Genomic DNA, 8963 nt, shown 5'->3' with positions numbered 1-8963 from the left:
TCCCCTCCCCTCCTCTCTTCTCTTCTCTTCTTTTCTTTTTTTCTTTTCGAGACAGGGTTTCTCTGTATAGCCCTGGCTGTCCTGGAACTCACTCTGTAGACCAGGCTGGCCTCAAACTCAGAAATCTGCCTGCCTCTGCCTCCCAAGTGCTGGGATTAAAGGCGTGCACCACCACTGCCCGGCGGGGGTTGAGTTTTTGCAGCAAAGTCCATCATAGCCTTCCATGAAAGTGTGCTATGCTGTGGTATCACATGCTTAGCTTACATGGTATTGTTCCCAACAATATCTTTGTGTTTGTGTATTCACATGTGGTGGGGGTACACGTTGGTGTACACAGGTGCATATGTGTGCATGTATGTGTGTGCATGCTCATGTGAAGGGCCGAGGTTGACACTGGGTGTCTTCCATGATCACTTTCCATCTTACTTATTGGGGTAGTCTCTTGTTGAACCCACACACGGCTTGCCAATTCCAGCTAATTTAGCTAGGCAGTTTACCCACGGGATCTCCTGCCTCTGTCTCTCAAGTGCTGAGACACATGCCTGCCTAGCTTTTCACATGCATCCTGAGGATCTGAACACAGGGCTTCACACTTGTGTAGCTAGTGCTTTATCCACAAAGCCATCTCTCCAGGCTTCCAACATGATTCTAGGGAGTTGAGTTGACTCGTTCAAGGACTATCTGATAGACATTCCACCGATTTTCTCTGGGCAGCATCTTCCTCCTCCTCCAACATGGAATGCTCAACATGGAATGCTCACGGAGTAGCATGCCAGTTTTGGACAATGTCAGTTATCACTGTATCACTCCAATTTTAGTACATGTACTAAGCACATCTTACATTTTTTAAAAAAGATTTATTTATTTTTTTATGTATATGAATACACTGTAGCTGTCTTCAGACACACCAGAAGAGGGCATCAGATCCCATTACAGGTGGTTGGGAGCCACCATGTGGTTGCTGGAAATTGAACTCAGGACCTCTGGAAGAGCAGTCAGTGCTCTTAACCGCTGAGCCACCTCTCCAGCCCCACATTTTACATTCTTTTTTTTTTTTTTTTAAGACCCTGCAGACACACTTTTATTCTTTATAGAAATGTCATTCCCTAGCACCCTCCCTTGTCTTTATCCATAGCAAAATAAATAGCTGCTCCCTCCAGAGGGGTGACAGCAGTCCTGGGGGGGTCCAGCAGAGATGAAGAACTTGCTGGAAAGCCTCAGTTCTGGCTCTTAGAGTCAGCTGTCATCCTCCTCCTCAGATTCTCCCTCAGACTCAGGTGCACTCTCGGGCAGATCATCTTCCATCTGCTGGAATCTTCCCGACTGGGCATCCCACAGGTATTTGATGGTCACTTTGAATTCAGCCATCTCATATCCTAACAGCTTCAGGACACGGGCCTGCTCTGGGGTCAGAATGTCACCCTCCTCCTCATAGTCAGACAGCAGGATCACCACACCTTTCTTGAGGGCAGTGGGCAGACCCAGCTGCCTAAGCTGTGGCTCCATGAAGTGAGGGAACTGCTTCAGGGGCCCTGGGTCCAGGCTCACAGTAAAAGTTGCTTTGTTCCTGGCCCGAGCAAAATCCATTTCTGTATACTTTGTGAACCACTCATTCCCCTTCTCCTTCGTGCCGTTGGTAAAAGGGAGCCCAACTTCACCTCTCAACTTCTTGCTGACCTGATGTGGGTTGTTTTTGTATTCGTCAGATGGGCTTCGACCCAAGGCCACCACCATCACCTTGTTTTTGCCAAAGAACATCCGGCTGTGCTTCCAGGCATTCCGATGTCCCTCAGCTTGCTGTTCCTCATGTTGGCCACAGAGAAGATGAAGAGGTACTTGCAGGTGTCCACACATTTCCGAAGCTCTTCTATCAGGTTCTGCTTCAGTTCCAAGCCTTTCTTGGCAGTTTTTGTTAAGGGAAACTTTCTTGTTTCACTTGGATTTGGGCATCGCGCTAAAGGCATGTGCGGAAGACCTGGCTGCCGATCATGACCCCACATTTTACATTCTTAACGCTGTTGGGCAAAACTAAAAACCACGTTTGATCTCTTAGTATCTCTGGTTTTGTTTAACTATTAATTCTTTGAACAGGTCTCACTTATCCAAGGCTGGCCTTGACCCACTGTGTAGCCTAAGATAACCTTGAACTTCTAAGTCTCTCCTTTCCCATGGGTGCTGTGATTACAGATGTGCCCCACCACGCTCAGCCTATGTGATGCTGGGGATTTTTGCTAGGGTTTTGTACATGCTAGGCAGGCACTCAACCAATTGAGCCATAAACATCTCCAGCTCTACTTTTGTTTTTAAGCATAATATTGCATAAAATGCCTCACCACAGCACAACTTCGTGGGGGACCATGACGCACTTTACGGGGGACCATGGTACGCTTTGCTGCTCGGTTTGGCACCTGAGCCTAGCCCCGCCCCCTGGGGAGGGCGGGCAGTGTCATTGCGATGGGATGGAACAGGGGATGGGACTGGGCAAGAGGACTCTAGGATGGTCTTTACAGAATTCTTTCTGTTTTCTTTTGCTTCGCTGCTGATTGTTCTTTGATCTTAGTCTAATAAGTCATTTGACTTGGAAAAAAAATCATTTCTCTTTCCTGAGCCCTGTATCCCTCATTGATAAAGGAGCAGGTTACAATAGACAGACTCATGGCTGCTCTGTCACTGAGCGCCCCTCCTCACTGCTTGAGGAAATCTAGACGCGTATGCCAGCCATTTGTGTCCTATATATGCAAGTATTTAAGCTATCAAAATCGACTTTGTTCTTGGCTGAATGTGTTCTCTCCTCTTCATGCACTTGATTCTTAAGCTCACCATCCCTTAAATGTTGAATCTTCTTTTCCCCCTAAATTCTAGAATAAAGCTTATTATTCCCACCATTTATATTTAACATCAGAGCTTAATCATGAAGTTGTTCACCATAGAAAATTATTAAATAAGTGAGTTTGGAATGAGCTTACAGCAGCTGAAAAACATGAGTGAGTATTTTAGAATAAGCTCAGAAAAGACATTTATGCATAGAAAACAATGGAGAATCACAATTAAGAGCTCTGGGGAGCTCAAGCTGATTTGTCCAGCCATTACATAGTCATTTCAATTTAAATTAAAATTGTAACTATTTTCTAGTCTACTAAAATATGAGGTGTCACATTAAGAGTTTTAATGGTGCGTTCTCGGGGGAATGCAGAAGCGGGAGACCGTCGCTCATAAACAGCGATACGGTACAGGGAGAATAAATTCTCTGCCCAAAATGAATATGATCAAAACAGAAATGACAGCGGATTATCTTATCCCCTCTAGTGAAGCGCAGCTCACACATTAGAGCACAGAGACAGTTCACAGGGTGCCCAGCTCCATCTCACTTTGTCAGAACTGACGGAGAGAACACAAAACATTTGAATGGGTTGATAGACAGGCTCAAGTGAGGCCATGTATTTTGTTCCTGAAGTAAAAGTATGTTTTTAACCACAGAAAGTAACATGTGATATTTCTGATGAGGGAATTGAACCAGTCTAGGTTCTAACCACCGTAGAACATGCTTACGGCCATCCAGCTTCTGAAGGAGGAGGGGACGAGGACATCAAAAGCAGCCACGTAGTTCGTAGTTTGAAGGAGAGTAAGCAGACGCTGGGGCAAGCGTGCGTGCGCGCGCGCGCACACACTAGAGAGCTGGTTGGGCTGGAGGGAGGACCAGTGACTGGACACAGGCGTTTTGGAACCTTATTGGATTATAAGTGAGTTAAGATGAAAGAACATTTGGGAACCTGGAGAAGAGGTAAAACAACAATAGGAATAAGATTTACTATAACGAAAACTGACCGAGCTTCCTGGTAGCCGAATGAAATGGAGACTAGTGGGTTTTGTAACTGTGATTTAGAAGGTTTTCCTCCTTATAAGTTCCTGGAGCAATGATCCTCAAATATGAATGCACATTACAATGATCTGGGGGATAATATCGATAAATGAGTCCCACCCTAGACATTCTGCCTAACTTAGTCAAGCTGGGTGGGGCATGCACATATGCGATCTTAAAAAGCCTCTCAGGCGAGCCGGTTCAGTCACATTCTCCGTAGTTTATGGAAGACAAAGGGAATATTTAGTGTTCTGTAGAAGATACAAAGATCCTTTAAAAATATTTAAATTCTGTTTTAAATTTTATTATTTGTGTGATGTGGGTTGTGTGTGTGTGTGTGTATGTGTGTCCGTATGTATAAGTGTTGGGTGTTCTGGGACTGGAGTTTTAAATATTTATAGCTACCATATAGGTTCTGGGAATTGAATTTAGGTCCAGCAGGGGTTACATAGTGAGACCCTATATCAAACACAAATGTAAATAAGTAAGTAAATAGAAAACAGAGCTGTAGACCTGATTCAGTGAGTTAAGAGTGCTTGCTGCACTTGCTGAGGACCCAAGTTCAATCCCCAGCACCCACATGAGGCAACTCACAATCACCTGTAACTCCAGTTCTGGGGATCTGAGACCTCTGTCCTCTGCAGATGTCAGCATGTACCCACATTCACACACAGACACACATGTACATCATTAAAAATAAAACAAACCTTTAAAGATAGGAAACATGAGCTGAAGAGTTGGCTCAGCTGTTAAGAGTACTTAGTGCTCTTCCAGAGGACCCAGGTTTGGCTCCCAGCACTCATGTTGGATGGCTCACAATCATCTGTAATTTCATGAGACCTTTGGTGGCCTTTGGTGATAACTGCGCTCATGTGCACACACCCACTTGCACTTTTGTGTGTACTTGCACCCTCCTCCCCAACACACAACTAAAAATAATAAAATTTTTTTTAAAGATTTATTTATTTTATGTATGTGAGTACGCTGTAGCTGTCCTCAGACACACCAGAAGAGGGCATCAGATCCCATTACAGACGGTTGTGAGCCACCATGTAGTTGCTGGGAATTGAACTCAAGACCTTTGGAAGAACAGTCAGTGCTCTTAACCTCTGAGCCATCTCTCCAGACCCCCAAATCAAATTATTAAAAAAAAAAAGAAAACTAAAAAGAAAAACAATGTGAAATGCTTACCCATCCAATCATCAGGCTGTTAGCCTACACAGTTCTTGTGACAGTACTGGTTCATTCTGGTCTGGCCCCATCTGAGTAGCACTTCTGGATTCCCGTTCCCCTGTACTCTTTAAAATCTGCACATGATTTAGACATTCAAGCAATTGGAGTTTACTTTTAATTTTAGTTTTATTTAATGAAGACTTTTCTCATATATGACTTTGTTAATAATGTCACAGGAATTCGTATATGTACAAATTTTCTTCATAATATTAGCTGAAATAATATACTAGAAGATAAACATTTCCTATGAAACCTGAGTCTTAAAACTAAGGCATCCCAGCAGGAAGAGAGCAAACAGGAAAGCACTAAGAGTCTAAGACGGGAGAATCAGAACCAGAGCAACTGAGAGCTGCACGGGCACTGGGCGACTCTGAGCAGCGCGGAGGAAGATCAACAGAACATGGGCAAAGGGGCTGGAGAGGTGGCTCAGCGGTTAAGAGCACTGACTGCTCTTCCAGAGGTCCTGAGTTCAATTCCCAGCAACCACATGGTGCCTCACAACCATCTGTGATGGGATCCGATGCCCTCTTCTGGTGTGTCTGAAGACAGCTGCAGTGCATTCATATACATAAAATAAGTACATCTAAAACATGGGCAAAGGAGACCCTAAAGAGCAGAGAGGTAAAATGTCCTCATAGGCATCTTATGTCGGGAGCAGCATAAGGAGCACCTGGATGCTTCTGTCAGCTCCTCGGGATTCTCTAAGACCTGTTTGGGGAGGTGGGAACCACGTCTGCTGCTAAAAATAAGGGGGGGGGGGGAGATTTGAAGGCATGGCAAAGGTTATGAAAGCCTACAACCCCACCCCTATGGGGGACCAAAAAGAAGTTCAGGGACCCCAGTGCTCCCAAGAGGCCTCCTCCTGTTTTCTTGTTCTGTTCTGAGTACCGCCCCCTGACTGGTCCCCTGGTGATGCTGCAAAGAAACTAGGAGAGACTTGGAACAGCACTGCTGCAGGTGAAGAGCAGCCCTGTGATGGAGAAAGCTGCCGAGCTGAGGGAAAACTGAAAAAAGCTGAAAGGATATTTGCTGCCTACAGAGCTAAAGGAAAACCTGCTGTAGCAGGAAAGGGGCGGTCGAGGCTGACAATAGCAAGAAAAAGAACAAAGAGGAAGATGAGGATGGGAAAGAGGAGACAGAAGATGAAGATTAAGAAGGTGTAAGGGGGGCCCAGTCACCCGAGCTCGCCTAGCCTGCAGTTTCCTGAACTAAGTGCTTCTGCCCACCCAGAGCTGCTGATTCTAAGGCCTGGCTCCAGCAATGGCCTTCACAAATCTGCGCAAAGTACTCATCAGTGACAGCCTGGACCCCTGCTGCCGGAAGATCCTGCAAGATGGAGGGCTGCAGGTAGTGGAGAAGCAGAACTTGAGCAAGGAGGAGCTGATAGCCGAGCTGCAGGACTGTGAAGGCCTTATCGTCCGGTCAGCTACTAAGGTCACAGCTGATGTCATCAATGCAGCAGAGAAGCTCCTGGTGGTGGGCAGGGCTGGTACAGGCGTAGACAATGTGGATCTGGAGGCTGCCACGAGGAAGGGCATCCTAGTCATGAACACCCCCAACGGAAACAGCCTCAGTGCTGCGGAACTCACCTGTGGGATGATCATGTGCCTGGCCAGGCAGATTCCTCAGGCGACGGCTTCCATGAAAGATGGCAGATGGGACCGGAAGAAGTTCATGGGGACAGTACTGAATGGGAAGACACTGGGAATTCTTGGCCTAGGCAGAATCGGCAGAGAGGTGGCCACCCGAATGCAGTCCTTTGGAATGAAGACTGTAGGCTATGACCCCATCATTTCTCCTGAAGTCGCAGCCTCCTTTGGTGTTCAGCAGCTACCGCTGGAGGAGATCTGGCCTCTCTGTGATTTCATAACTGTCCATACCCCACTCCTGCCCTCCACCACAGGCTTGCTGAATGACAGCACCTTTGCCCAGTGTAAGAAAGGCGTGCGAGTGGTGAACTGTGCTCGAGGAGGCATTGTGGATGAAGGTGCCCTGCTCCGTGCCCTGCAGTCTGGTCAGTGTGCTGGGGCTGCACTGGATGTGTTTACAGAAGAACCACCACGGGACCGGACCTTAGTGGACCACTAAAATGTCATCAGCTGTCTCCACCTGGGCGCCAGCACCAAGGAGGCCCAGAGCCGCTGTGGGGAGGAAATTGCAGTCCAGTTTGTGGACATGGTGAAGGGGAAATCTCTAACAGGAGTCGTAAATGCTCAGACCCTTACCAGTGCCTTCTCTCCACACACCAAGCCTTGGATTGGTCTGGCAGAAGCATTGGGCACCCTGATGCATACCTGGGCTGGCTCCCCTAAAGGGACCATCCAGGTGGTTACACAAGGAACATCTCTGAAGAATGCTGGAAACTGCCTGAGCCCTGCAGTCATTGTTGGCCTTCTGAGAGAAGCATCCAAGCAGGCAGACGTGAACTTGGTGAACGCTAAGCTACTGGTGAAAGAGGCTGGCCTCAATGTCACCACCTCCCACAGTCCTAGGGTCCCAGGGGAGCAGGGCAGCGGGGAATGCCTCCTGACTGTGGCCCTGGCAGATGCTCCCTACCAAGCTGTGGGCTTGGTCCAGGGCACCACACCAATGTTGCAGGGGCTCAATGGAGCTGTCTTCAGGCCAGAGGTGCCACTACGCAGGGGCCAGCCCCTGCTCATGTTCCGGGCTCAGACCTCGAACCCTGTAATGCTGCCCACTATGATCGGCTTTCTGGCAGAGGCAGGAGTACAGCTGCTGTCCTACTAAACCTCCAAGGTGTCTTATGGAGAGACATGGCATGTCGTGGGCCTCTCCTCTCTGCTTCCCAGCCTGGAAGCATGGAAGCAGCATGTATCTGAGGCTTTCCAGTTCTGCTTCTGACCCTGGGCTCAGCGGGCCCAGCGCCTCAGGCTCTTCTGAAGAAACCTGCTCACTGTGACCTATAAGGAGAGGAGATCCACATACCTGCGGCGTCTGCCTGAAGTAATATCTAGTAAAGAAGCTAACTCAAAAAAAAAAAAAAAAAAAAAAAGAAGGTGTAAGGGGATAACATCTGAAATGTAAATAAAATATCCAATAAAAAAAAGTTGGTTCTATAGAAGTTTTTTCCCCTTATCTATAAAGCATTTAAACAGCCCTACCCCATATACAACTCACTCTTTTGAAAGAAAAAAACTGAATTTTAAGGCTGTGTAAGGTTTGCTTTTAGATTGTACAGCATCTTTTTTTTTTTTTAAATCATTGACACAACACTGAATGGGGCTGTAGATAGTCCTGTCCTGGTGGTATTTTCAATGACCACTAACCGCACCTGAGGTTGTAAATTGGCATAGAAATTTAAAGCAGGTTCTTGCTATATATATATATATATATATATATATATATATATATATATATATATGTGTGTGTGTGTGTGTGTGTGTGTGTGTGTTACATATAAATTATATAAGTTATATGTGGGATGGTAGGATTTTTTGTTTGCTTGTTTTGTTTTTCATCTTCAGTTGTCTCTGATACAGCTTATACACAGATAATTATTGTTCTCTTAACTAAATACCAAAACAATTTGCAAAAAGAATTTTTTGTACCTGTTTTGTTGATGTTCTGAATGCTTCTAAGTAAATGTAATTTTTTTATTTACCAAAAAAAAAAAAAAAAAAAAAGAGTCCAAGATGGATGGCCAGGGAGGGTTGAGAACTGAATTAGTCAGAACTTCTGTAAGAACTAGGTCTTCATTAGAGGAAGTTCAGTGAGGGCACTCAGAGTTGGTGTAGCACAGGCTATCCTCATTCTTACCTACTTTACCTCTCTGATGGTGTTGGAAATGTGTCTCCTCCTCATCACAGGGTGGCTGTGGCAGCTCAGAGCACCACGTCTGCTGTCCAGAGCA

General features: G+C 46.1%; 2 pseudogenes; one reads left to right on the top strand and one right to left on the bottom strand.

The window, feature by feature from the left end:
* Window positions 1-1236: 1236 nt before the first annotated feature.
* Window positions 1237-1950, bottom strand: LOC114623538 (annotated as a pseudogene).
* A 4402-nt stretch (window positions 1951-6352) lies between these two features.
* Window positions 6353-7954, top strand: LOC114623617 (annotated as a pseudogene).
* Window positions 7955-8963: the final 1009 nt, after the last annotated feature.

The sequence above is a fragment of the Grammomys surdaster genome, unplaced genomic scaffold (genome assembly GCF_004785775.1).
Source record: "Grammomys surdaster isolate TR1022 unplaced genomic scaffold, NIH_TR_1.0 199, whole genome shotgun sequence".
Classification (NCBI taxonomy): Eukaryota; Metazoa; Chordata; class Mammalia; order Rodentia; family Muridae; genus Grammomys; species Grammomys surdaster.
This window is presented reverse-complemented; position numbering and strand designations above follow the sequence as displayed.